At 39.7% G+C, this 26,164-nt stretch overlaps 1 long non-coding RNA gene across 1 annotated transcript in view; it reads left to right on the top strand.

Annotated features, from left to right (window-relative positions):
• Positions 1-19,298, top strand: part of LOC104985570 — a 115,332-nt gene extending 96,034 nt beyond the window's left edge. The window contains exon 5 of the long non-coding RNA XR_824928.1: positions 18,878-19,298. This is a non-coding gene — a long non-coding RNA (uncharacterized LOC104985570). The remainder of the gene's footprint in view (positions 1-18,877) is intronic.
• The last annotated feature ends 6,866 nt before the right edge of the window (positions 19,299-26,164 follow it).

Raw genomic sequence — 26,164 nt, 5'->3', positions numbered from 1 at the left:
AATGAATGAGCAAAGGCATGTCAGATGAAACACTGATGAATACCACATACTAAGGTGTAATAGTATGGTCCATGAAAGAAGTATATGCTTGTAAGAGAGAAGAACTGAAAAATGAAAGAGTTAGGAGACCAGACAACTGTTCATAAAAGGCTTTTATACCAGATAATCAGACATTAGAAATAAAATATCTTGTCATCAAATAAATGCATAGAGAGTCTCTAAGTTCTATGATACATATGTAAATAGCATAATATCCTTCTTGACAAAGTGTTTATTAAGTGTTGACCTAATCTTCCTTGCTGCTTTTGCAGAAGACTGACAGTAACCACCCTATCATGATGAGACTCTGATCTACTTCTGAAGATTTTTAGGAAGAAAGGATTTCTGCCACCAGTACACACACTTGATAACAGCTTTGTTTGTTTAGGCCTTACAGGTTACCGAGTGCTTTCAGAGATTTTCTTCTTTGTATTTTTACCACCAATGGTGTAGGAAGCACATAGTTTATTCTTGTTACAGATAAGCAAGAGGAGGCTCATTAGCAAAGGTGGTCATAATCAAGTTGCTGTTGAAGGACTAAAGTTGGGTCATTAATACAGGTCTTCCAGTTCCAAGTTCTTGCAGTGAAATCATGTTGATTCTAGATAAGTACTGTCAAAAAGTATTTTTTCCTCCTAAACTGTGTCTCTCATACTATAATGAAGATTCAGTTTTTCTTGATTTGTAAAAAAATGAAGCTAGAGAGCATTACTGGCAGACATCTGAGACAGCTAGTTATTAAAATGATTAAAATTATCCAGTATAATTTTGTTAACCTTTCTACTTAGGCCATATTTTCTAAAACTCTTTAATCATCTTAGGTGGGTCTCATTTCAGTGTCTAATTATTAGAATTTGTGGTAAGCAGTGTGATAAAGTTACTTTACTGTTTCTTGAAAAACACAATCTGTCACAATAAGATAATTATGTGTAGAAAAATATGAACAGTTAAGAACATAACAGTACCTATCTTCTACGAATGAATGAAGAAGGAACTGCTGACAGTTAAGAGATTACTAAAATAATTGTTTCACAATACCGTGGGGTGAATTAGAAGCTAGCAGTAAAAATGTGCTTAAAAATAAATTGGCACAAGCTGCCTTAAAGAAGTGTTATTGTTCTTATAATGCTGTGGTTTTAAATTATAGTTCTTGTTTTCAAATGTTAAAATTAGAAACTTTATATCATGGGACCACAGCCTTAAACATCTTATAATATTGTGTGGTAATATGAAATTCTACTTATAAAAGCATTTTAGGTGTAACACTGTGGAAATGTGAGTTAAGGACAATAATTGTGGAGTGAATGCTTTATATTTTACAAATAAACCTTGCACATATATTGCTCACCCTATAAAGTATTATTATCTATATTTTAGCCAAGTAAACTGGAGTAAGGAGAAGCCAGAAATCCCCTCCAAATAGCACACAGGTCTTGGGCTGAACTCAGAGATCAGACTCAATCTTCTCATTTCAAATATGGGACTTATTCCATTTTTTCACTTTCCCATTCCAAATATTCCACATGAGTCATGGAGCAATTTTCTACTTAGCCATCCCAGGCAAAAATGTAGGTGATACTATGTTTAAAAACTTTTAGTCCCTTTTGTCTCCTCTGTTTTAACAAAATGTATAGAATGTCCTTAATTATAAGAACTCAGCTTTTTTTTATACACTCAGGATATTGACACATAGGATCACTACTCTTCTCTATTTGTTAGCTATTATCATCTTTTAAGCTCATGTGCTGGGCTTTATTCTTTTTAGAAAGAATGTATTTGGAAGTCTGTATTTACTGCTATAGCAACCTTTGCCCAAAACATTGAGTTACTTGACAAACATGGAGAAAAACAGCTTCCTCACCTATCTGAAACTCCGTGGGATTCACACATGCAATTACTGCTCTGGTTTGAAGGACTTCAAGAGATTGCAAGGACTACTGGTTGTGTCCACAAGGGCTTGTCAGTTTTTTAAACCCATGACCACATAAGTTGTTTTAAGGTGTCTTAGTATAGCTGCTATAACAATCTAGTGTAGACTGGGCGGCTTATCAACAACAGAAACATAGTTTTCATGGTCTGGAGGCTAAAAGTCCAAGATCAGGGTGCCAGCATGGTCTAGTTCTGATGAAAGCCCTCTTCTAGGACACAAACTGCTGTTTTCTTGTTATATCCTCACACAGGCAAATAGAATGAGGAAGTAAACTCTTTATGATTCTTAAAAGGACACTAATTCCATTCATAAGGACCCCATCCTCATGACCTCATCTTAATCCCAATTGTCTCCCAAAAGCCCCACTTCCTAATTCCATCACATTGATGGGTAGGGTTTCAACGTATGAATTTGGGGGGTGGGGTACAAACATTAAGTCTATAACAGAAGGAGAACTGAAAGTAAATTGAATTTTGAGATTGGTCAGGCATGACTTTGAGTCCCAGCTCTATCCTTCCACTGAATTGTGTTCATACTTGCCAGTCTCATTTCTAAAGAAATTTAATTTTAAAGGAAGATTTGAAAAGTTAAGATGTATATTGCTATTCATTTGTGAAAATTCAGAAAGTTGAAGAAAACAGAAATTGTGGTTACTCTGAAATAAACATTATTAAGATTTTGAAGAATATACTCTATTATTTATGTGTATTTACTCAGAATCATATTGTAAATAGATATTTAAAGTCTGCTTTTTGCAAATAATCCTACAGTATATCATTAGTTTTATACAGCATCATTTTGAATCAGCAGTTCCCCAACTTTCTGGCACCAGGGACTGGTTTCACGGAAGCCGGTTTTTCCACAGACTGGGGAGAGGGGAATGGTTTCTGGATGATTCAAATGCATTACACTTATTGTGTACTTTATTTCTGTTACTATTATTGCATCAGCTCCACCTCAGAGCATCAGACATTAGATCCCTAAGGTTAAAGCCTTCTATTTTAAATAATTGGTTCATACTCCATTTTACAGATCACCATAAATTTAACTAATCCTCTGTTGTTGAGCATGGAAATGGTTTCCAGTTTTTTGCTGTTATAAGCAACACTTGGTGACTATCCTTATAGCTGAATCTTTGCTTGCTTTCTTTATTGTCTTCCTGGGATTTGTTGAGTAACTTTACATTTATATTTGAAGGTTTTCAACACAGATTGCCCAGCTGCACTCAAAAAATGCTTTACTAGTTGCTTTTATTACCAACCACGCATGAGAATGTTGACTTCCTCTTTCCACCTCTCATTCTGTACATAGCGATTCTTGAGTTTAGTGAAAATCAGGACTTCTCTCCTAAAGATAACCCCAGGTCACATATAACCAAGTGTTATATACACATAAACCATATGTCCATCAGATCCCTCATTTTCCCCCACAACACTGGAGGCTTTTTCACTTACAACTCTCAGTGCTTTTTTTAAATACATTTTTTCATTTTCTTTCGTCTTTTGAATCTTAAGATCTTGTTGACGCAAGAACAGAGGGATGCATGATCAAAGAAAGAAAACATTGTCAGCATTTGTTTTCTTTCCATTTGGGAATTAAAGGGAGATACATATAGAAATATGCCAAGCATGTAAGGAGCTTTAAGGAATTGAAAGTTACAAGGAAAAATGCAGTAACAAGCTGAGATGCGTAAACAGAAACCGTGGAAATGAAAGCATCCTGCAGAGAGGGTGGGCATGATACGTACTGATTACAGCTCCTGACACGCACATCAAGGGCCACTGAGAAAGCGGATTCTGAAGGAATACACAGCGTTGATGACGTAAACACACACACAAAGATAAGAGAGAAGAGATCACTCACGCACTAGCCATCTTTGTGTGTGTGTGGGAGGGAAGGCATAATGGAAGAACATAAAACAAATTCAATGAGACATTTATTTTAAAAGTTCAGAATCCCTTTCTTTTTCTGAAAGGATCAGGTCATTAAAAATAAGTTCAAAATTAGAAGTATATCTGACAAATAGAGAATTGCTAGAACTTAGGTGAAGGATTCTGTTACAAACATAAATTTTACCTAATAGAAATAAAGGCAAATGGACAAGCATAACCATTAGTTAGCAGGAAGGGATTCCCTTGCAATCTTCTAATAGAACTGTCTGATATCTTCCGTATAATATGTTTCCACTTTTAAAATCAAAAGTTCTTGCCCCAGAGTTCAATATTAGAGAAAATCTCCAAGGAATTTGTAACATTTTATGGATGAAGAAAAGATCTGGAAATTGAAGTCTGTAGTCCTTTTATAAGAATTTTGCACAGATACCCTTGAAGAATAATTCCAAGTTCTAGGCTTCTGCATCCTTAGAGAAAAGAATAGCATGTAATTTTAATTAGAAAACATGTGAGTTATGAAAAATACACTTTTGTGCACTATAACCGAATATGTGTAATAGTTTTAATCCTCACATATATGAATGCTTTGAAGGTAGGATTGATTCATAGAAAACACCAGTGGCATCAACCATTTCCTAAAGTGATCAAGATTGCTTGGAGAAATATCAAAAACTTCAGATATGCAGATGACACCACCCCTATCGCAGAAAGCAAAGAAGAACTAAAAAGCCTCTTGATGAAAATGAAAGAGGAGAGTGAAAAAGTTGGCTTAAAGCTCAACATTCGGAAAACTAAAATCATGGGATCCAGTCCTATCACTTCGTGGCAAATAGATGGGGAAACAGTGACAGACTTTATTTTTCTGGGCTCCAAAATCACTGCAGATGGTGACTGCAGCCATGAAATTAAAAGACGCTTGCTCCTTGGAAGAAAGGCTGTGACCAACCTAGACAGCATATTAAAAGGCAGAGACATTACTTTGCCAACAAGTCTGTCTAGTCGAAGCTATGGTTTTTCCAGTAGTCATGTATGGATGTGAAAGGTGGACTATGAAGAAAGCTGAGGGCCGAAGAATTGATGCTTTTGAACTGTGGTGTTAGAGAAGACTCTTGAGAGTCCTTTGGACAGCAAGGAGATCCAGTCAGTCCATCCTAAAGGAAATCAGTCCTGAATATTCTTGGAAGGACTGATGCTGAAGCTGAAACTCCAATACTTTGGCCACCTGATGCAAAGAAACCGAGTGAATTTGAAAAGATGCCAATGCTGGGAAAGATTGAAGGTGGGAAGAGAAGGGGCCGACAGAAGATGAGATGATTGGATGGCATCACTGACTCATTGGACATGAGTTTGAGCAAGTTCTGGGAATTGGTGATGGACAGGGAGGCCTGGTGTACTGCAGTCCATGGGATCACAAAGAGTCGGACAGGACTGAGCGAATGAACTGAACTGAAAGGGATCATTTCAAAGAAGAAATCAAGCAAAAAATGGCCTATGCTTAAAATCTGTTATTTGAGTCTAACTCTGTAAAGAATGAGATTGTAGCAGCATCTTGATATCAAGCTGCTGGTGCATTCACCTTCCCTCCCTCCTTCCTCTCTCTGTGTGGTTCATGCTTGCTCAGTGACCATGTAGTCCTTACATAGTCCTAAATGGCCTTGGTCACCAGGTAAGGTGTGTATTATGGCAGATCAGAACTGCTTTTGAAGTAGATTTTGGCTTTTCCTTTCATAGGTGCTGAGTTCATCCCTCTGCGTAGGGCACATTTATGGCCATGTCATTTGCAGTGCCCACCTCCACAGGGCACCCGTCACAATGAGCTGTGAAACACGGCCCCCTGAGGTATCAGAGGCCATCCAAATGGGCATGGTTCTTGCATGGTTCTTGATTAATCACCCTGATTTTCAGAAGAGAGCACTTGCCACATCTTTTACTTCGTTCATTTCCAAAGCTAACTGGCAGCATTGGTATGTACAAGGCAGATTTAAGACCAGGATTAAAAACCTTGAATGACTTGCTGTTTCTGTTGTCACAGAAGAGATAAGAGCTCCAAAGAGCCGACAGAAAGTCCTTGTCGCAAACGTGAGAGGGCAAATCAGAACAAGTGGAATATTCTAGATTGTAAAGAAGGTAACACTTCAGTGACCTCGAGAGAGCACCTTTTGGAGCATGGTGAGCAAGTTACCCTGATTATAGGAAGTTGAGGATTGCATAGATGGAAGAAAATAGTTAATACTCGTAGGCTGCTGACTTAGATTTTAGCAGTAAGACAAGTGAAAAGGACTGAAAGATGGAGTAGGATCTTGGGTGTTTTTTTGGTGTGTGTGTGTGTGTGTGTGTGTGTGTGCGCGTGCAAATTTTAGAAGCTTGGGTGTTATTGTACAGAAAGAAAGGAGAAAGAGAAACTGAAGCTATGAAAAGGAGACCACTAGGTGGGTAGTGGTCTACCCAGTGGGTGCCCTACTAGCAGGGCACCTCTGGCTTTGGGAGGGCATGTCACCCTGAGCCCAGGTAGCATGGTGAGCCAATGCAGAAGCACTGACACCTCTTCCTTGGGAGGCCACATTTTGGATGGTGTCCAGACGCCTCAGCTAGCCTTCTGTAGCTAAAAATGCATGCTATTACTAATAGGTGGGGTCTTTACAAGGGTATTGAAATCAGGGCTGTTTATCCCAAGCCTTTGGTTTTAGGTTACCGCGCAGAGCTACAAACTGCGCAGTGCCTCATGTCGGGAGGTTCATTATTTTGTACTACAACATAAAAGAGATGTCTGGGGCTCCCATGCACGCAGTTAGCTCATAACTCTGCCGTCCCTTCCTGCAGAACACCATGGGGACTATATCTTTCTACTTTTACATACATCTCAGATTTCTCTCTAGTAACTTTTCCCTGTTCCCAGGCAGCTGTTAATGCTCCCAGTATCTCTCCTGGTTTTGCCTGTAGACAACATTCTCGGGAGAAGGCGGGAAACAGACACTGAGGTTTTCTTTAGGGCTGCTTCTGCCACGGCTGAGAGGTCAGAGTGCAAGGGACAGGAATGCTCATTCCCAAAGATAAAAGTGTCCTGTCTGAGTACATTTGATACAGTCTAATAGAAGCTAGCACATAGCCAGTTGTGTTTAGTCTTTTTCCCAGGGAAAATTTTCTACAGCGTTTTGAATGTATGAATCTTATAAAGTGCCTTTCTTTTTCTGACATGAGGCAGATGAGTGGCAGTGAGGTGAATGGGCCACCTAGCTCAACCTTTGTAAAGTGAAAAAGCTTTTAACCTGGTGGGGTGGTTGATTTTAATTGTATAGGAGGACTGCACTCTAAGAAGGATTCCTATTTACGTTTTATCTATGTTCATAAGCAAACATTTTGTTGTATATAAATTCAAAGAAACTTCTGTGCTATCAATGTCAACTTGGCAGAAAGAAGTAGAGTTTAAAAAAAATAAAGTATGGTCACACAAAATGAAGCCTTTTGACGTTTCAGCACTGTGTTGGTATGCAAAAAGTCCACTGTCTCCTGAACTGTTGCTCTTAAGTTTTGCTGTTGTTCAGTTGCTTGATTGTGTCCGACTCTTTGCAACCCCATGGACTGCAGCACGCCAGGCTTCCTGTCCTCTACTGTCTCCCAGAGTCTGCTCAAACTCATGTCCCTTGAGTTGCTGATGCCATCTAATCATCTCATCCTCTGTCACCTCCTTCTCCTTTTGCCCTCAATCTTTCGCAGCATCAGGGTCTTTTCCAATGAGTCGGCTCTTCGCATCAGGTGGCCAAAGTATTGGAACTTGAGCTTTAGCATCAGCTAGTTTATTAAGTATAACAAGTCAAATGAGAGAAGTGTGAGGTTAAAGAGAAATATGAGTCATGGACAGTGACTTCCATGTGAAAGATTCCAATCTTCCATCTGAAAGATTCATAATTTCAATTATTTTAGAGTTGTATTACTTCAGAGAAAAAGGAGACTACGTATATAAGTTGTCATGATATTCGACTGCCTTCCAAAGTGATGGAAATAAAGCTGATGTGGATTTGAAAGTAGCACCTTGCTGCTCCACAGTAACAGGACTTCCCTGGTGGTACAGTGGGTAAGAGTTTGCCTGCCAATGAAAGGGACATGAATTTGATTCCTGGTTCTAGAAGATTCCACATGCCGTGGAGCAACCCTACTCCACGCACCACAACTACTGAGCCCTCATGCCTAGAGCCTATGTTCTGCAACAAGAGAAGCCACCACGATGAGAAGCCTGTGCACAACAAGGAAGAAGAGCCCATAGGAGAAGGCAATGGCACCCACTCCAGCACTCTTGCCTGGAAGATCCCATGGGCGGAGGAGCCTGGTAGGCCACAGTCCATGGGGTCACTAAGAGTCGGACACGACTGAACAACTTCACTTTCACTTTTCACTTTCGTGCATTGGAGAAGGAAATGGCAACCCACTCCAGTGTTCTTGCCTGGAGAATCCCAGGGACGGGGGAGCCTGGTGGGCTGCTGTCTCTGGGGTCGCACAGAGTCGGACATGACTGAAGTGACTTAGCAGCAGCAGCAGCAGCAGCTCTTGTAACTAGAGAAAGCCTGCATGCAGCAATGAAGACCTACTGTAGCCAAAATTAAAAAAAGAGTAGTAACAGCTACTGCTGAGTGTCCATGATGAGCTAGGCCTTATGCCAAGGACTGACTTCTGTTAGTTTGAATTTCCATAGTAACTTTAGAGGTTAGAAAATGCCAACCCATTTCATCCTTGAGGCAACTGGGGTTCAGAGAGGAATGATGGTCAGACACTTTGCATGTGGAAGTGCTGGGCCCTGAAGGCCACCATCTTTCGTCTGTCTCTTGATGCTCATTCTGTTGTAGGTTTTGCTGTCTGATGCACTGAAAGATGCATTTTGAGATGAAGTCAAATACTGGAAGAGGTGTCGGTGTCTCCAAAAAAGCACTGCATTGAGATGTAGCTGGGGCACCTTGAACAGACCAAGGTTACCTAGGTAGAATGTCCCTGAACCCTTTCCACCCTTGAATTCTCTGGCAAATCACCTGTGTTACATATAAGACTTAGACTCATTAAATATCTATTCCAAGAAGAGAGCATAAAAGAAATATCCTCTCCTCCCCCAACAAGGAGACAACAGTTGCTGCTGCTGCTGAGTCACTTCAGTCGTGTCCGACTCTGTGCGACCCCATAGATGGCAGCCCACCAGGCTGCCCCATCTCTGGGATTCTCCAGGCAAGAACACTGGAGTGGGTTGCCATTTCCTTCTCCGATGCGTGAAAGTGAAAAGTGAAAGTGAAGTCGCTCCGTCGTGTCCGACCCTCAGCGACTCCATGGACTGCAGCCTTCCAGGCTCCTCCATCCACGGGATTTTCCAGGCAAGAGTACTGGAGTGGGGTGCCGTTGCCTTCTCCGGAGACAACAGTACTGGAACATTGTACCGCCACATCCACAGTCCTGCCCAGGCAAAGGATCCCCCGCAAAAACCTTTTCTACTTTGCCCTTAAATATAAATAAGACTCTGTCATATCCACAATTTTGCTGCCAATAACTATGAAAAAATAGACACAGATTTATTAAACTTGGCCTGAAATTTTATCTGGATCTTTACAGAAAAAGTTTGCCAAACCTGTGCTCTAGAGGGATTAAGTGATTTTAGATTGGATCATTCTTTTTATGTTTCATAATCTTAACATAAACACAGCTAATTTGGAAAGATGATTTTTCCAGTATCCGCATGTGTGGGGCAAAGACAATGACAGAGCTTATGTCTGGAACCTGTTTTCTGTGGTGGAATCCCATTCAGTGCCTCGACTGGCCTTTCGGAGGACACCTATAGATGTTTGCTGGTAGGAAAGTAATGCTGACCAAGTTTCAGAGTTCTTAACTCTTATCTTTGCTCCAACCGTGAGACCACCTGATAAATTATTCTTTCCAAAAGCAGACAGGCTGGTCTGTCTATTTTCTTCCTCAGAAAAACAACGACAAAGACCAACGTGTTTCTTTCATTATTCACAAGTGAAACCTCATCAGCTGCTTCAGCAGACTCCTCTGCTGAGAGTTCTAACAGGCTCTAAACTTCAATTCAGCATCAGGCATGTGTGAACAGGCTTCAAAGGCAGCTTCCATCTTTCCTGTCCTTGTAGGATTATAGCCTTGAAATCCTTGAGGGACATGATGGCTTCTCTTGAGAGAAATCGGGCTACCGTCTAAGTGTGAGTGATGTTCAGAGAGACACTAAAGAAGCCTGACGTTTGAAGTGACTGAGTCTGCTCTGCACTCTTCAGACAGCCTGCAGTACTTTCTGTCTTGTTTACTGCTGCCAACGGGTCATTTCATGAAAAGTCACGAGTTGGAGTCACAGTGCTGTTATTTCCAACCACTCGTTTACTTGCAAAAACACAAGCAGGAACTTCACAAATAGAGTTTTCCAAGGCCAAGCTAATGGGGTAAGAAAGACTGCACGTAGGTTCCCAATGACCCAGGTTTAAACTAAGATTCTGCTGTTTCCTCTTCAGTGTGGCGACAGGTACCTAAGTCCTCTGAGTTTTGGTGCCTTGGCTGGAAAATGGGATGTTTCCCCTGGGTTGTTTTGACGATAAAATGCGGTAAGTCACAGACCTAGTTTTCAACATAGCAGCTGTGCAATAAACATTATTCTATTATTTCCATTCACTAGAATTCTGAACATTTTCATGTTTGAGGATATATGATGCTTAAACCTGGACCACTGAAGCACTGTTCTTAAAAAAAGTTAAACCAACAGACATGTATACATGAGCACGTACTGCTGACTTGTGTGTAATGTAAACATGACCTCGACACAACTTTACAAGGAGGGAAGCTCCAGTCTGTCTCTGACAATGTGAGAGTCCCTTCTCTGGCTCAGAGTCTTTACCAGCAAAGGGAGAGGATGGAAGCAAATGCTCTTGTCGGGTGGCATAAAATGCTCATTTCTGAGATGTATTCAGATCCTGATTCCATTAGGGGAATGCTGGTATATTGTTCACAGGTCTCAGAATCCACTCTCCTTGTGTTTTCGTTTGAAGTTGTACACGGTATGCGATGCATTTATGTTTGGCTTGGGGATGTCATTTTGCACTTTAACATATGTACGGATATGAGTGTTTGGAAATGCGCTTTAATCAAAGTGCTGAAGTGCCACTCTCAGCTTTTCCTCCTGCCTTCTGCTCAGAGCTGTCCCTGGCTCCCTATCCCCTGCTGAGTGCCTAAATCACAATCTCCTCTCTCCCTGATGACAGTTATTGGGTTAAGCTGGCCTTTTCTGTACTCTATTTCTTTTTCTTGCTTTCCCTTCCTCAGTGGATTTTCTCATCACTACTTTTCTCATTTGGGGGGAGACAATGAAGTGCTTTGGTTGCTGATGAGTAAATGGCATGTAGAAATGAAAACCAGAGATACTATAAACCATATTAACTGTTAGCTACTCTGTTTAATTATATCCGTATGAACCATGAAAGATAACTGAAAGTTGACCAAGTTATCTTCCAGAGAACAATGGTTGTTTATACTTAGTTTTTGTCTTCTTGTGGCTGATTTCCTTCACTGAACTGAAGTGAGATGTCTGTGCTCCTGAGACTCATGCTTTGCCCTCTCGTTTTTTGGTATCATGCTGCAAGCTATTATTATGAGTACAGTAATGAACAAAATAAATCCTCTTACTGTAGGCAGATAATCTCTACTCCATGAGATAATTATCAGATCTCATGGGAATTTGTTTTTAAATTCACTTCATAATGATGGCTCTTTTCTCTGAAGATGCTTCATCACCTCTAATAGAATGTAATCACAAACCAGGGTGGGATACGTAGTGGTTGTTTAAAATCCATCTCTTAAGAGGAAAGGAATGGAGTCAGTTAATTATATCTAATGGCCCTTGATCTCCCATGAGGATAGTCCTTCCCACCTGACAGCAAACAGTGGTTTGAGAAGCCAGGAAATCTGATAAGTAGCTTTTGTTTGGTAAAAGGTGAGAGGTCTGCTTGTGTTATACGTCAAGGCTACTGTCTAAAAGAGAAGCACTTAGAACTGCATATTCCTTAAAGAAAAACTGACAAGCAGAATGAGTGTCAGAGCTAATACTCTAAAAAATAAAAATAGGAAGACCTTCTGAATTTTAAATCATCTCACAGTCTGTAAATATAGGTTTTTCATTTAATTGTAGAAACTCTCGTGAACGTTTTACATATCAGCAAATATAGCAGGTAATGAACTGTTGATTTGAAAGAAGTTCAGGAAATGCAGAGCTTAACTGAATTGTCTATTTTCCATTGGAGGATAAATTGATGTAGTAGGAGAAGGGGGGCAGTCTATTGATTCACTCCCCAAATCCCTCTGATCCCTACTGATAAAAGAAAGGGAGTCTAAGCCTGGTTTTCATCCAAAGTATAATCCTGTGTAGAGAGAAGTACCTGGGTCTCCTCAAATCTAATCTCATCATCACAATAGTTGGCCTCGTGACCCATTTTGAGTTTTATCAGCACCTCATGTATAAAATAGCAGTTGAATCTGCACATAGAAGCAGATTCCTGCTATGTGCTAAATGAAGTGCTGTGGATTATATCTTGCTGGTAAGAGACAGGAATACAGATAGTCTTTCCTAGGATTTTTCCCTTTCACTCATTTCTGAAATTAAGTTGAGGCTAGGCTGTGGTAGAGATTCTTGGTTCCAAGGAGAGGTGGACCACTTTACTAACACCTCAGCCAGTCTTAAAATGCTAAGTTGGATCCTAGCAGAGTCAGCATAGTAAGCAAGGAGAGGAGGATCACAGTGAACTGGGAAAGAGAAGAGACTCCATTTTAATATGTTACCAGCATACCTAACACCTATCCATTGTACACCTGTTACGCGCCAGGCACAGTGTCTGGTGTTGTCGGATCAGAAGGTGAATTGGACACAGTTCAATTACTTGGAAGAAGTAAACAAGCAAATCAGATCCACACCAAAATGCAATCAGCTCTATGACCAACATGCAGCCACAGTGCTAAGAGATAACACAGGAGAATCTAAGTGATAAAGAAAGGAAGTTCCCCCAAGATCTGAGTGATGAGAATAATACATCATGCCTTTTACATCCAGGAGGAATATATGGATGCTTGATCTGCATGACTCATTGGACAGACACAAAGTAGGATCTAAAGCAAAAATCGCAAATGTTGAGGGTAACAAAGAGGTGGTTAGAGGAACAGAGGGTACCCAGTCAGTGAGAGGACCTGCGTGCTGATCAAGGAGTTAACAGTTTATCAGGAAAGCCCTGCAGACTCATTGAAGGATGTTAAGCAGAAGATTGACGTGTCCATATATGTGATTTAAATATAGCCTCTGGTGGCTGTGGGGAAGGCACATGTGGGGAACCAAGACCAGAGCAGGAAGAATATTTTTACATATTATTTTTTATTGGAGTATGGCTGCTTTACAATGTTGTGTTAGTTTCTGCTGTACAGCAAAGCGAGTCAGCCACGCATATACCTATATCCTCTCTTCCTTAGATTTCCTTCCCATTTAGGTTACCACAGACCATTGCATGGAGCTCCCTGTCCTATGCAGTTGGTCTTAATTAGTCACCTGCTTTATACATAGTAGTGTATGTATGTCAATTCTAATCTCCCAATCCATCCCACTCCCCTTTCCCCCCGTAGTATCCATACATTTGTTCTCTCCATCTGAGTATCTGTTTCTGCTTTGCAAATAAATTCATCTATACCATTTTTCTAGTTTCCACATTTATGTGTTAATATATATTTGTTTTTCTCTGGCTGAGTAATATTCCATTGTGTATGTGTGTGTGTGTGTGTGTGTGTGTGTGCGTGTGTACCACATCTTCTTTATCCATTCCTCTGCTAATGGACATGTAGGTTGTTCCCGTGTCCTGGCTATTGTGAATAGTGCTGCGAGGAGCATTGGGGTGCATGTGTTTTTTGAAATTATGGTTTCCTCTTGGTATGAGCCCAGTAGTGGGATTTCTGGGTTGTATGGTAGGTCTCTTTTTATTTTTTAAAAGGACCCTCTATACTGTTGTCCACAGTGACTGTACTGATTTACATTCCTATAACAGTATAAGAAGACTTCAGAAAACATGGAATCAGTGCAAGAAGTAATCACAGCCTGAATAGTAATCATTAACTTTAAATATGTCATAAACCAGTAGGATGCTAAGTATTTTGTAAACATGTCTCATTTAATCCTTATAACACACCTACAGAATAAGTACCAGATACCTATTTTAAAGATAAAGGAGCTGAGATTCAAGGGATTTGGAAACCTTGGTTGAGATTGCACAGATATTGGTAAACCAAAATTTGGACAAACAGAATCAGATTTATCTGACTTTAGAATATATGTACCAGGAGGCATCAGATAACACGTCCTGGGCAATGACGAGAGGATCTTAAGGGCCAGTTCAGGTGTAGACACAGAGTTTGGGAGAAAAAACAATGAGGTATATGTGGACAGTGTTAAATGTGAGGTGCCTGTTAGACATCTAAAGAGAGATGTCCCTTGAGCAGGTATATACTTAGCTGGAGTTTGAGAGGGTCTGGGCAGGCTAACCATCTACAGGCCAATTGCAGAAAATCACATAAATGGTTACTCACTCACAAAGAAATACAAAGTGAAAAAACTGACAAGTCAAGACAAAACACTGGGAAGTAGAACTAAGCAAAAGAGAAGCCCATGAATGAAATCTGAATGGTATCCAAGATGAGTCTGGTGTAAAGTCAGCCTATCCATGTTAATTATGCTTTTTATGTACACAAGGTACTGCCTTGGGCCCTGTAGTTGATGCAAGAAACTAGTGTGACATCAGAATTTCCCCCCAAAATTACAGAAGTGATGTTGGGAAGAAAGTCACATACACACAGTTAAAATTGTTATAAAAATTCACAAAACCACTAAGCAAAGTAAGAAATATCACCAGGCAGGATGCCATACATTTCCCCTGTAAGTGGTTTAGGAAATGAGGGTTCTAAGCTAGGGGTATTAGTGAATCACTGGGGAACTGAGTGAACAAGAAGGGATTTACAGAAATTATAGAACAACTGATCTCAAATTTAGCTGTGCATCAGACTCAGCAAGGCATCTTGTTTAAAATGCAGATTTCCGGGCCCTTCCCTCAGTTGATCTGATTCAGGAGCTTGGCATTGGGCTCAAACGTCTGAATTGTTAATAAGGACTCCAGGTGATTCAGAAGCAGATGATCCATCAACCCCAGTTTGAGCAGCAATATCTTAGAAAATGTTAAAATGAGGACAGATGTTGAGCGGTGCCTAGTATGTATGCTGGGGGAAGGGCTGGATGTTTAAGGTGAAGAAAAAGCAAGAATGAAATCAAGACAACATAAGAAATGAAAGACTATTTTCACAGATGGCCAAGAGAGTCCAGGTAGGGAAACACAGCAAGACGAAAATGAGACACAGAGACCTCCCTCACTGAGAACCTTGATTGTCATTGGAGGATTTGTTCTCAACTGAAGAGATCTCGTTGGTACTGAATGTTGTATCTCACTCAGTAAAGTGTTGCTTTTTGGAGTAGATAATATATGTCACATTGCCCTTGCTGTTGGAGAGTCTGCAAGTTCTTCTTGAGAAATACTGAGTTTGAGATCCTTAGAAAAAGAAGCCAAGACATAAGAAAGGAATGAGGTTGAAGTGATTTGAGCAAAATCAATAAAATGCTCCATAGCAAGTAAAATGCATAGGTTTCATCAGGTTATTTTAGTTGCCCCGTAACTGTTTGTCAGTCTCCCCAGGTGGCCCTGGGGGATGTGCAGGAGGCGTGAGAGAGGCGGGCTCAGTTCCTGAGTTGAGAAGATCTCCTGGAGAAGGTGGTAAGGAGTTGGACATAGCTGAGCGCACGTGTGCGCGTGTACGTACACACACACACACACACGGCCATTTGTCAGCTAGCCCCTCTTGTTTCATTTAGGCGCTTACTCTTCTGAGAATTATGAGTTTCAGAAGCTCTTTTTGCTTCCTACAAAGTGATATTTAAAAACTCATACTTAAAATACACTACCAGACATTAATTACTGTTAGTAACAACTCATGAAATTACTTCTCCAAACCATAGATGTGAAAATTCAGGAAAAGAAGTGGGAATTTAATCCAAGACTCTGACAGTAAATTGACATGCCTTTGCTTGATCTTATTCTGACATTTATTTTATAAGGTTTTGTCAGTAGCCTATAGACTTATTTTTTTCAGAAAAGAACTGTATTTTGAGGTCAAAGAGGAAAAAAAGGAAAGTAGCAAAGTGCAATGTTCATTTTCCCGACTTTTTCTAAGTGTCTTAAATCGTGTCTTAAATCCATCCTGATTCAAATACTGTTTCGAATACACAATCTCTAATTGCTGGGATGCTTGTCTTTAGTCTCTTTTGCATGGAGGTGAGCTTCTCAAGAAAATTCTCTGTCTCATATGACAGAAATCTCTTTGGATGTGCATCTTGTAAAACAAAAGGTTTCACTTTTTATCTTTTACCTCCTACTCGATGTCAAGTTTCCTCTCAAACTCTCCAATACTTCTTAGCTTATATTCTGTGAAGTTGGAAAATGATTATCATCTCATAAAATGTTATGCATCTGGCAGAGATAGGGAATGTAGGCAATTAACAAAGAAGCTATCTTTTTAAAACCTTTTATTTTATATTGAAGTATACCCAGTTAACAGTGTTGTGATAGTTTCAGGTACACATCAAAGGGCCTCAGCCATAAATATCCATGTATCCATTCTCCCCCGAACTCCCCTCCCATCCAGGCTGCCACGTAACGCTGAGCAGAGTTCCCTGTGCTCTACAGTAGGTCCTTGTTGGTTGTACATTTTAAATATAGCAGTGTGTGTATATTGATCTGATCTCAAACTCCCTAACATTCCCTTCCTCAACTCTTTCCCACCCTCCCCCCTTTGCCCCCACAACCAACAAAGAAGCTATCTTTTTGTAAACTCAGTGCTAAGATCATTTCTAGTTCTGATAATCATGTATACATGGGCGTGTTAATATTTCTATTTCAAACATCTTATTAGTAAACAAGACAGATATTCATCAGATGATTCAGTCCTTTAAAGGCCAAGCAGGGAAATCATTGTAATTCCAGGACAGTAGCAGTAAATACTTCCTTGTGGCCTTATTCCAGTGTCAGCACTTCATTTTAATGATAACTGGATCTCTGCTGCTCATTGTGAAATCCTTGGATGTATTTAACAGCCTGCTTAGAGTGTATTGGATTGATGGGGATGACCAAATGAAGCCAGCAAATTTAGTGTGAGGAAATTGTGCAGATTGTATGAGAGAGAGTCCTTCTGATGGAAGGTTGAACCGTAGCACAAAAATGTAAAGGTTTGAGTAGAAGAGTGTTTCAGCAGGTACAGTCATGCCTGTTGTCAACCTTCATCATTGTGAAGTCTCGCCTATTGAGTCTGCTTCTCTTAATTCCTGATTAGCAGCTGTCAGAGCACTGTCTAGAATGTGATAACACTTCTGCGATCGTTCTAATAGCAGTCTGTAGTTTGCAGAGCATTTTTCTTTTCTTAAAATTTTTAAAAATTTATTTGGCTGAACCAGGTCTTCATTGGGGCTCTCAGGATATTTGATATGTGTTGCAGCATGTGGGATCTAGTTCCCTGACCAGGGATTGAACCCTAGCCCTCTGCATTGGGGGCTTGGAGTCTTAGCCCCTGGACTATCAGGGAAGTCCCAGAGCATTTTTCAGAGAATCATCTTTTTAATGTTCTCAGCAATCCTAAGACACAAGAATTATTATGGTTATTTTATATATGAAGGAAAGGAGGATTAGTTAAATTGACCCAGGTTGTTAGCTGAGTAAGGGTGGGCTTCTTCCTCCTGAAAGAACGTGCATCTGTGTTGGGTCCCTTTGGCTGCTCGCGTGAGCTTCATGGCTCTCACTGTCACGTGTGGTCTTGGGGGTCACAGGGCCTCGCCCCCCACCATGGAAACCGTAAAGGGCCTGGTCCCCTTCTTCCTAGTGCCTGGCAGCAAGGGTGTAGCTCATTACCTGGGCTCAGTCAATTTAACTGAATCTGGGGAAAAATGAATCTTGAGAAAAAAAAATAAAGGAATGATGAGAATATAGTTCTGTGCGCTGAGTCTGCTGCCAGCAGCATTTGCTAGGCCCAGCGGTACACAGAGGCCCACATCCTGTACAACTAAATATTTAAACATTGTAAATCTATCTAAGGAAACTGCTTAATAATGTATTTCTATTCTTATACCTTGACAAATGTAATTTTCATTAAAACCCAGCTGGCCAGGATTGAATTAGAATTCTGAGAGCCCTCGGAGTTGCGGGCTGGATTTTGAAAGCTTGGGGAGAGTGGATCCTGGTGCTTGGCCCTGGTCTGCTGACCCCCCCTTTCTCTTCCTGCTCCAAGCTCAGCCCTGCTTTGTTGGGAGCTTCGTGCCCATGCACGTGGACACCCTGGCCTGCAGATGCAAATATGCATTCTATCAGGAGGGAGAGGACCATCCTTACTCAGTTAATAACGCTGGGGTCAATTTAATTAATCCTCCTTGGGAAATTCATATTTCCCAACATGAAGCTGTATGTTGGCCACTTCCGTGTGTGGTCCACTCTTGAGTGTGTCGAGGCTGTGAAGAGATCTGCACAGGCTCAGGGTATTTGTGAAGGGAATTCTGGGGTCCTGTATATTCAGCCAGAGCTTGCTCAAGAAGGTAGGGATGGACTCTGGGCAGGCATGTTTCCTGAACTTCACAGACTTTTGCTTCAGGAAGGTCATATTCAGAAAAGGACCAGGATAGGCCTTCTAACCTTCCCACCTGGACATGAAGGCATAGTGGATGGTTGTATCCCATCTTGGGGTTTGTTGTGTCTTGGCTTCTAGAAGCCCTTTGGTTCTTGCTGGTTTTCTAAGCAGGTCTTCTTACCTCTGTGAGTCCCCTACGTACTTCCAGAATCTTTTGTGGGCTTAGAAGAGCCAAACTCATTTTCTGTTGCTTACAACTGGAAATTTTGTTTGATATACACAGTCTGTCACTTTTTCCCCACAGGATTAGGATGGTATGAGGTCAGGATTGACTGGACAAAGATGGATGAGCAATGGTAAGTACCATTCATCAGTTCATGATGAATATTCGTTTCTCATGGAAAGACAGGCAGGTAAGAATGTCTCTCTGACTTTGTATTTATTCCACCAGGCTCACCATTTCTTATCATCTTCCTTCAGAGTAACCTGAGTTAACCTCTTGGCTGAAATATTGTGAAGGGACACAATGCCTTGGGCTTGTTGCTGTAAAAACTAATATGCTATTTAGTTATTTAAAAGGCAATGAAAAATACCTTGTGGATTAACAAATCAACAGAAAGCCATTATAGGAAAGTATAGAGAAGCAAAAGAAAAGATATATATCCATAGTCACATGATTATGCCACCCCAATAATATCAGATAATTTTCTGTGCATATCTTTATAAAAAAGGTTCATACTGTATCAGTTCAGTTCAGTTCAGTTGCTCAGTCGTGTCCGGCTCTTTGAGACCCCATGAAACGCAGCATGCCAGGCCTCCCTGTCCATCACCAACTCCCGGAGTTCTCACATCCATTGAGTCGGTGATGCCATCCAGCCATCTCATCCTCTGTCGTCCCCTTCTCCTCCTGCCCCCAATCCCTCCCAGCATCAGAGTCTTTTCCAACGAGTCAACTCTTCACATGAGGTGGCCAAAGTACTGGAGTTTCAGCCTCAGCATCATTCCTTCCAAAGAAATCCCAGGGCTGATCTCCTTCAGAATGGACTGGTTGGATCTCCTTGCAGTCCAAGGGACTCTCAAGAGTCTTCTCCAATACCACAGTTCAAAAGCATCAATTCTTCGGCTCTCAGCCTTCTTCACAGTCCAACTCTCACATCCATACATGACCACAGGAAAAACCATAGCCTTGACTAGACGAACCTTTGTTGGCAAGGTAATGTCTCTGCTTTTGAATATGCTATACTGTATACACTGACTTCAAACCTATTTTTGTCCCCAGTTCTGTATTATATGCATTTTTATTTCAATAGTTATTCCCATAATATTTTTTAAATGAGTACATATTACATCAGTGAATGATGTGAGATTATCTAACCTAATGCTTATTGCTGGACATTTTGGTTGTCTTAGATTTTACTATTGTAGAGAATATTAACAAACATTTTGAAATGAAATAATTATACATATGCTTAATTATTTCCAAAGGATGTATTTCTGTAAGGGGAATATTCATTTCAAAGACTTCTCATGACTACAGTGTTTGAATGTTATTTAAAAACATTGTAACCCATGCAAAGAGTGATTATATATTGAACAGCGTTCCTCTAGCATATATATTTTTTATTAAGAATTATTAAAGTATGGTTAAGAACTGGTATTATTCAAATCCTTTATATTAATTCAGTGTGTTACATACAATACACTTTGGCAAGATCTTTAAACAAATCTGGAGGGAAATGAAAGTTTCTCTCATCTAAGAGTGACCCGCTTTTTTATTTCTCTGCTTTCTTAAAAAATAGCTTTGTTGTAATAATTCATGTACCACACAGTTCACCCGCTCAAAGCGTGTAGGTCAGTTGTTCGTATGTCATAGTTGTGCGACTCTCACCACCATTTTAGAAAAACTGTTACTCATAAGGGAAACCCTGCAGCCCTAGATGCTGCCCCGTCCTCTGTTATTCCCGGGCCCAGGGAACCACTTTCGGTTGCTTTTTGACACTGTAGGTTTGCTTATTCTTGACACTTGATATAAATGGAATCACACAGTATGTGGCCCTTGGTGACTGACTTGTTTCACTTAGCATACCATTTTAAAGGTTCATTTATGTAGTAATATGTGTCAGTAATTTGTTCCTTTTATTTTTTACTGAACAATACTCCACTGTATGGATATACCTCATTGATCTGTACATCAGATAGACATGTGAGTTGTTTCCACTTTTATATACTATGAGTAATGCTTCTATGAACATTTTTGTCCTTATTTTTGAGTGGACATCATTTTTATTTCTCTGGGGTGTGTAAGTGTGAGAGTGAAATTGTTGATTGTATTTTAACTCTGTGTTTAACCACATGAGAAAATGCCAGACTGTTTTCAAAAGATACCAACTCTGTTTCACAGTGTTTATGTTGATAATTAAATTTATTTTCTTTTTAAATTCATTTTTTAAATAACTCAACTTTACCTCAGGACCTATAGTTGTTGTACATATATAAAATTTTGTATGTGTTTTTGAATAGATTTGCTGTAATTGTTATCTTACTCTATTATAAATGTAGATATTAATCATTTACTGTCTGTGGTTTCTAAGAACACATTATTAATAGTTTAATCAAGCATCAGTGATTAAGGTTTGGAAATGTTTTGTTAATGAAGAAGTACTGTATTCTCTTATAAGAAAATTGATAAAGTATATATTTTTGAAAAACTGATTTTAATGGATTAAGAACTTAGATTTATCGTAGTTTTTTGTGTTTTAAGCTTTTTGTTAAGATTTTTATTTTTAAAAGATTCTTATTCACTTTTAAGAATGTTATGTTATCCACATAAAAATCTTAATCTTAAGAATCTTATGTTATCCACATAAAAATCTTAATAGAAAGCTTAAAACACAAAAAAACTACGATAAATCTAAGTTCTTAATCTGTTAAAATCAGTTTTTCAAAAATATATACTTCGATATTTGGCAAAACTAACACAATATTGTAAAGTTTAAAAATAAAATAAAATTTTAAAAAAATCAGTATTAAAAAAAAAAAAAGAATGTTATGTTATCCAAAGTACAGTGGTAAACCAAAAACATAGCCATGTATCTTTTTCTTTTAATATATAAGGGACTATCAGTTCAGTTCAGTCACTCAGTCGTGTCCGAGTCTTTGCGACCCCATGGACTGCAGCACGCCAGGCCTCCTGTCCATCACCAACTCCCAGAATTTACTCAAACTCATGTCCATTGAGTTGGTGATGCCATCCAACCGTGTCATCCTCTGTCGTCCCCTTCTCCTCCCACCCTCAGTCTTTCCCAGCATCAGGGTCTCTTCCAACGGATTGCACTATTTCACAGTGAATATGTTGCAGTCACTCTAGTTGCAGTTTTTAGTATCACATTATGCCCATCATCACCTGGACCATTTTGGGCTTTCATTGAAGGGCAGTTTAGGGTTTTTATGCTGGGGTTTCACACACATGCACTCAAGACAATAAGCAGGATATAGGCCAGGAAGACATTTCTGGTTTTGCTTGCCCAGGTGACCAGTATCCAGCAAAACTCCTGATATTTAGTTAGGTCTCAATAAGCACTTAATGAATAGTAAATCTACTTGTATACATTAGAAATAAAAATAAAAATCAACCTTATTGTCTTAGTCTTCTCTCTTTACATGTGAAAACTTCTCTTGGGGGAAAAATAAGATCAGTAATTTTTAAATGTTGTCTGGTTTTGCTTTATTTTTAGTAAGTGAATTTTGGGGGGGCAAACATTTAAGTCATTCATTCATTCATGAAACACTATTGAGTGTGTACTAATGGTCAGCCTTTTAGGTAGTTGGGGTTCAAAGACAGTATGATGTGATATGGTCGTCTTCCTCAAGTAGCTATAAGTCCTTCCTGAACCATGATGTTGTCATCTCGGGTCATCTGGCTGCATTAATTGTACTGCAGAGATTTTACTGTTAATATCTGACTCAGCTCAGAGCAGGACGTCTGATAGGAAGCAATGGTAATGTGATGTGAAATAAATACAACACAACTAACCATCTAATTGAATATTGAAAGTTAAGTCTTGCTGCAGAGAAAATACTTCTGTGACAATACTTTGAAAAGTATGTGGATAAATATTTGATGATGTAAAAGTGGCATTCAACCCCTGAGGTAACAAACTTTGATACACTTGAGACTTTGTGGAAAAGCTGGAGGGCAGAGTGGTGCATTTACTTTCAGAACAAAATCCACATGCATATATTGTAGGTCTCAGATGGATTTGCAGAAAATCTTGTTCTCAAAAGGATAAAAGTGTGCAAACTCTTTTGAATAAAACAGAAAAAAAATTCAGGGGAGTAGTATCTACAGTGTAAGCTGGAACAGGTATTCATCGGCGAAATTGAGATGGCTCACAGAGCTCTGGAAGAATCAAGCTTTATACTGGCATATATTCTATGAAAGGATTTCAATTCCCAGTGGCATCAAGGACAAGACTGAGATTCAGATCTGATCTCATAATTTCTGGAGAGTGGACTAAGTAGATGACATGAACCGACTAAAAGATTCTGAGAAATCTCAGAAAAAAAAGGCTATGAAGAGATGTTAAGATCACTGAAGATTTGTCTTCACTGGCTTTGACCTTCGATGTGTTAACTTGACCACTGTCTGATGGCGTGACCTTGAGCAAATTTCTCCAAGCAAGATGGAGGCAGCTATATCCCAGAGTTATTATGTGGATTAAATGGGATAATGTGTGTACAAGCATTATCCGATTTAATTACTCAAGTGCAGCATTCTCCTTGTCTCTAGCATATAGTAAGCATTCAAAAATGATAATAAATTGAGCATTTACTCTGTAGCAAGGACTTTTGCAGTACTTTATACCTATTGACTCATAAAATCTTCACATCAACCCTAAGAAGAAGGTATAGAATTGTTTTGTTTTGCAAACAAGTCACCAAAAGTCAAAACGGTTCAGTGACTTGCTTAAAGTCACACAGCTACTAAGTAGTGAGCCTAGGATATGAACCCAGGCAGTCATTTTAAGCTTAATACTGTTACTACATTAGATATAAGCTTAGAGTTATAATACAAAAGCTAGTATATTTTAATGTAGAATTATTACTTTCATCCCAAAAGTTAAATTACCTTTTTAAACATTAGTTTGTGAATAAAAATAAATCTAGAAAACAAGAATATAGAGAACAGGGTGATTTCATGGCTTTTGTAGTCACTCTTAAATGGATACCTTCATAAAATGATGTAATTTGTTTTCCAGCAGAGTATTTGATATCTATTCCCATAGGTCGCATATCATAATGACTGTAGTGTTGGAGTCAATTAAATTATCTTAGAACTGGCTCTTGGTGATTCTAAAGACAGGTAACTTCATGACTCTAACAGATACATTATCTAAAAGCCAAGTGGTGTCAACGCTCCACTATGTTATAATTCAGAGTGTCTGTCATGACTCAGTTGCAAGATCTTTCAACCTCTCCTTTCGTGTATTAATCACTGTAGGTCAAGCCTACACCCTAAACTTTAGGCCCTTGAAGTGTACTCTGAATCAAATTCTAGACTCATATCTAGAGTTAGTTCCCTGGTAAAAGAAAAGATTACCTCTTTAAAGCAAGCTTTGGCACTCTGAATCTGACTTGGGGCTTTGACTCCGTAATCCTTGGTATGTGAATAGTGAGTCTTGTCTTTTTCAGGAACAGATGATTGATTCTGCTAAGGCCCTAAAAAAAGAACTGTCTAGTGTGGCAGCCACAAGCCTGTTGACACTTACATATGGCTACCCAGAATGCAGATGCACTCTAAGAGTGAAAACACATCAGAACAGAAAACTTAAGTACCAAAAAGAGAATGTAAGATAGATTATTATTTTTTAAAAAATAATGAGTACATGTTAAAATATATTTGGTTAGATAAAATATTATTAAAATGTCACATGTTTCTTTAAAGTTTATTAATGTGAATATTGGAAACTTATGAATTATACATGTGCAGCGCACTATATTTCTATTGGGCATTGCTGCTCTAAGAACTCTACACTATTCTGTTGTTTCCTTGGAAGACAGAAAACTGAAATCTGCAAGTTAGTGGTCTGGGAAGTCCACTCTTAGCTACAGACGCAGTCAGACCTTAGGGTCAGAAGAAAGAACTCTTCAGAATAGACCCGCCATCTCAATAGAGTGCTTGAGCAAACAGATGAGTAGAGGTATAGAAAAAAAGATTTATTTTTTAAAGATTAATACATTGTAGTTAATAATGTGCATCGTAATTAAAGTCAACTGAGTAGATATTAATGATTAGCCAGAGAGAATGTAAAGATAGGAAAAGAATAGGGTTTAGGTTAGAACCTTCAAAGATACTGACACATTAATATAAAAGGACAGATTACAGGAAAAAACAGGAAGAGTGCAGGTCAGATAAATCAAGGGAGGAATATATTAACATATGCAACTGAGCAGGTTTGTGGATAAAGTGAGAAAGTCCGATGAATTTATTTTCTAAATTGGCTGGCCTATCAGACAGCAAATTTAAGATACAAAGTTACCTTGTTCCTTAACTGTACTTAACTCATTTACATATAGAGAACCTTCTCCAACTAACAAAATTAAGAGCAAGTTATGAAACATTTATAATCTTTGACATGCCTGGCCAAAAGGGGAATATATAAACCACTGAGAATAGCTACTACTATTACTACTAACTACTAAGTCGCTCCAGGCGTGTCCGACTCTGTGCAACCCCATAGACACTAGCCCCCCAGGCTCCGCCGTCCCTGGGATTCTCCAGGCAAGAACACTGGAGTTGGTTGCCATTTCCTTCTCCAATGCAGGAAAGTGAAAAGTGAAAGTGAAGTCACTCAGTCGTGTCTGACTCTTAGCGACCCGATGGACTGCAGCCTACCAGGTTCCTCCGTCCATGGGATTTTCCAGGCAAGAGTACTGGAGTGGGTTGCCACTGCCTTCTCCGGTGAGAATAGCTAATTGGGTTCAAATCAGGTATGCAGATATTCAGTAAGCAAGTTCCATGAGGGCGTAAATGATCTGAGTCATACACGGTAAAGAAGCTGAGTCATGAACAGTAACCAACTTGGCAGTTCAGTTCAGTTCAGTTCAGCCACTCAGTCGTGTCCGGCTCTTTGCGACCCCATGAATCACAGCACACCAGGCCTCCCTGTCCATCACCAACTCCCAGAGTTCACTCAGACTCACATCCATCGAGTCAGTGATGCCATCCAGCCATCTCATCCTCTGTTGTCCCCTTCTCCTCCTGCCCCCAATCCCTCCCAGCATCAGAGTCTTTTCCAATGAGTCAACTCTTCGCATGAGGTGGCCAAAGTACTGGAGTTTCAGCTTTAGCATCATTCCTTCCAAAGAAATCCCAGGGCTGATCTCCTTTAAAATGGACTGGTTGGATCTCCTTGCAGTCCAAGGGACTCTCAAGAGTCTTCTCCAACACCACAGTTCAAAAGCATCAATTCTTCGGCGCTCAGCCTTCTTCACAGTCCAACTCTCACATCCATACATGACCACAGGAAAAAACATAGCCTTGACTAGACAAACCTTTGTTGGCAAAGTAATGTCTCTGCTTTTCAATATG

This window comes from Bison bison, unplaced genomic scaffold, assembly GCF_000754665.1.
Source record: "Bison bison bison isolate TAMUID 2011002044 unplaced genomic scaffold, Bison_UMD1.0 scf7180017864050, whole genome shotgun sequence".
In the NCBI taxonomy this organism is placed as follows: domain Eukaryota; kingdom Metazoa; phylum Chordata; class Mammalia; order Artiodactyla; family Bovidae; genus Bison; species Bison bison.
Note: the sequence above shows the minus strand (reverse complement) of the source record. Positions and strands in the feature narration are given on the sequence as shown.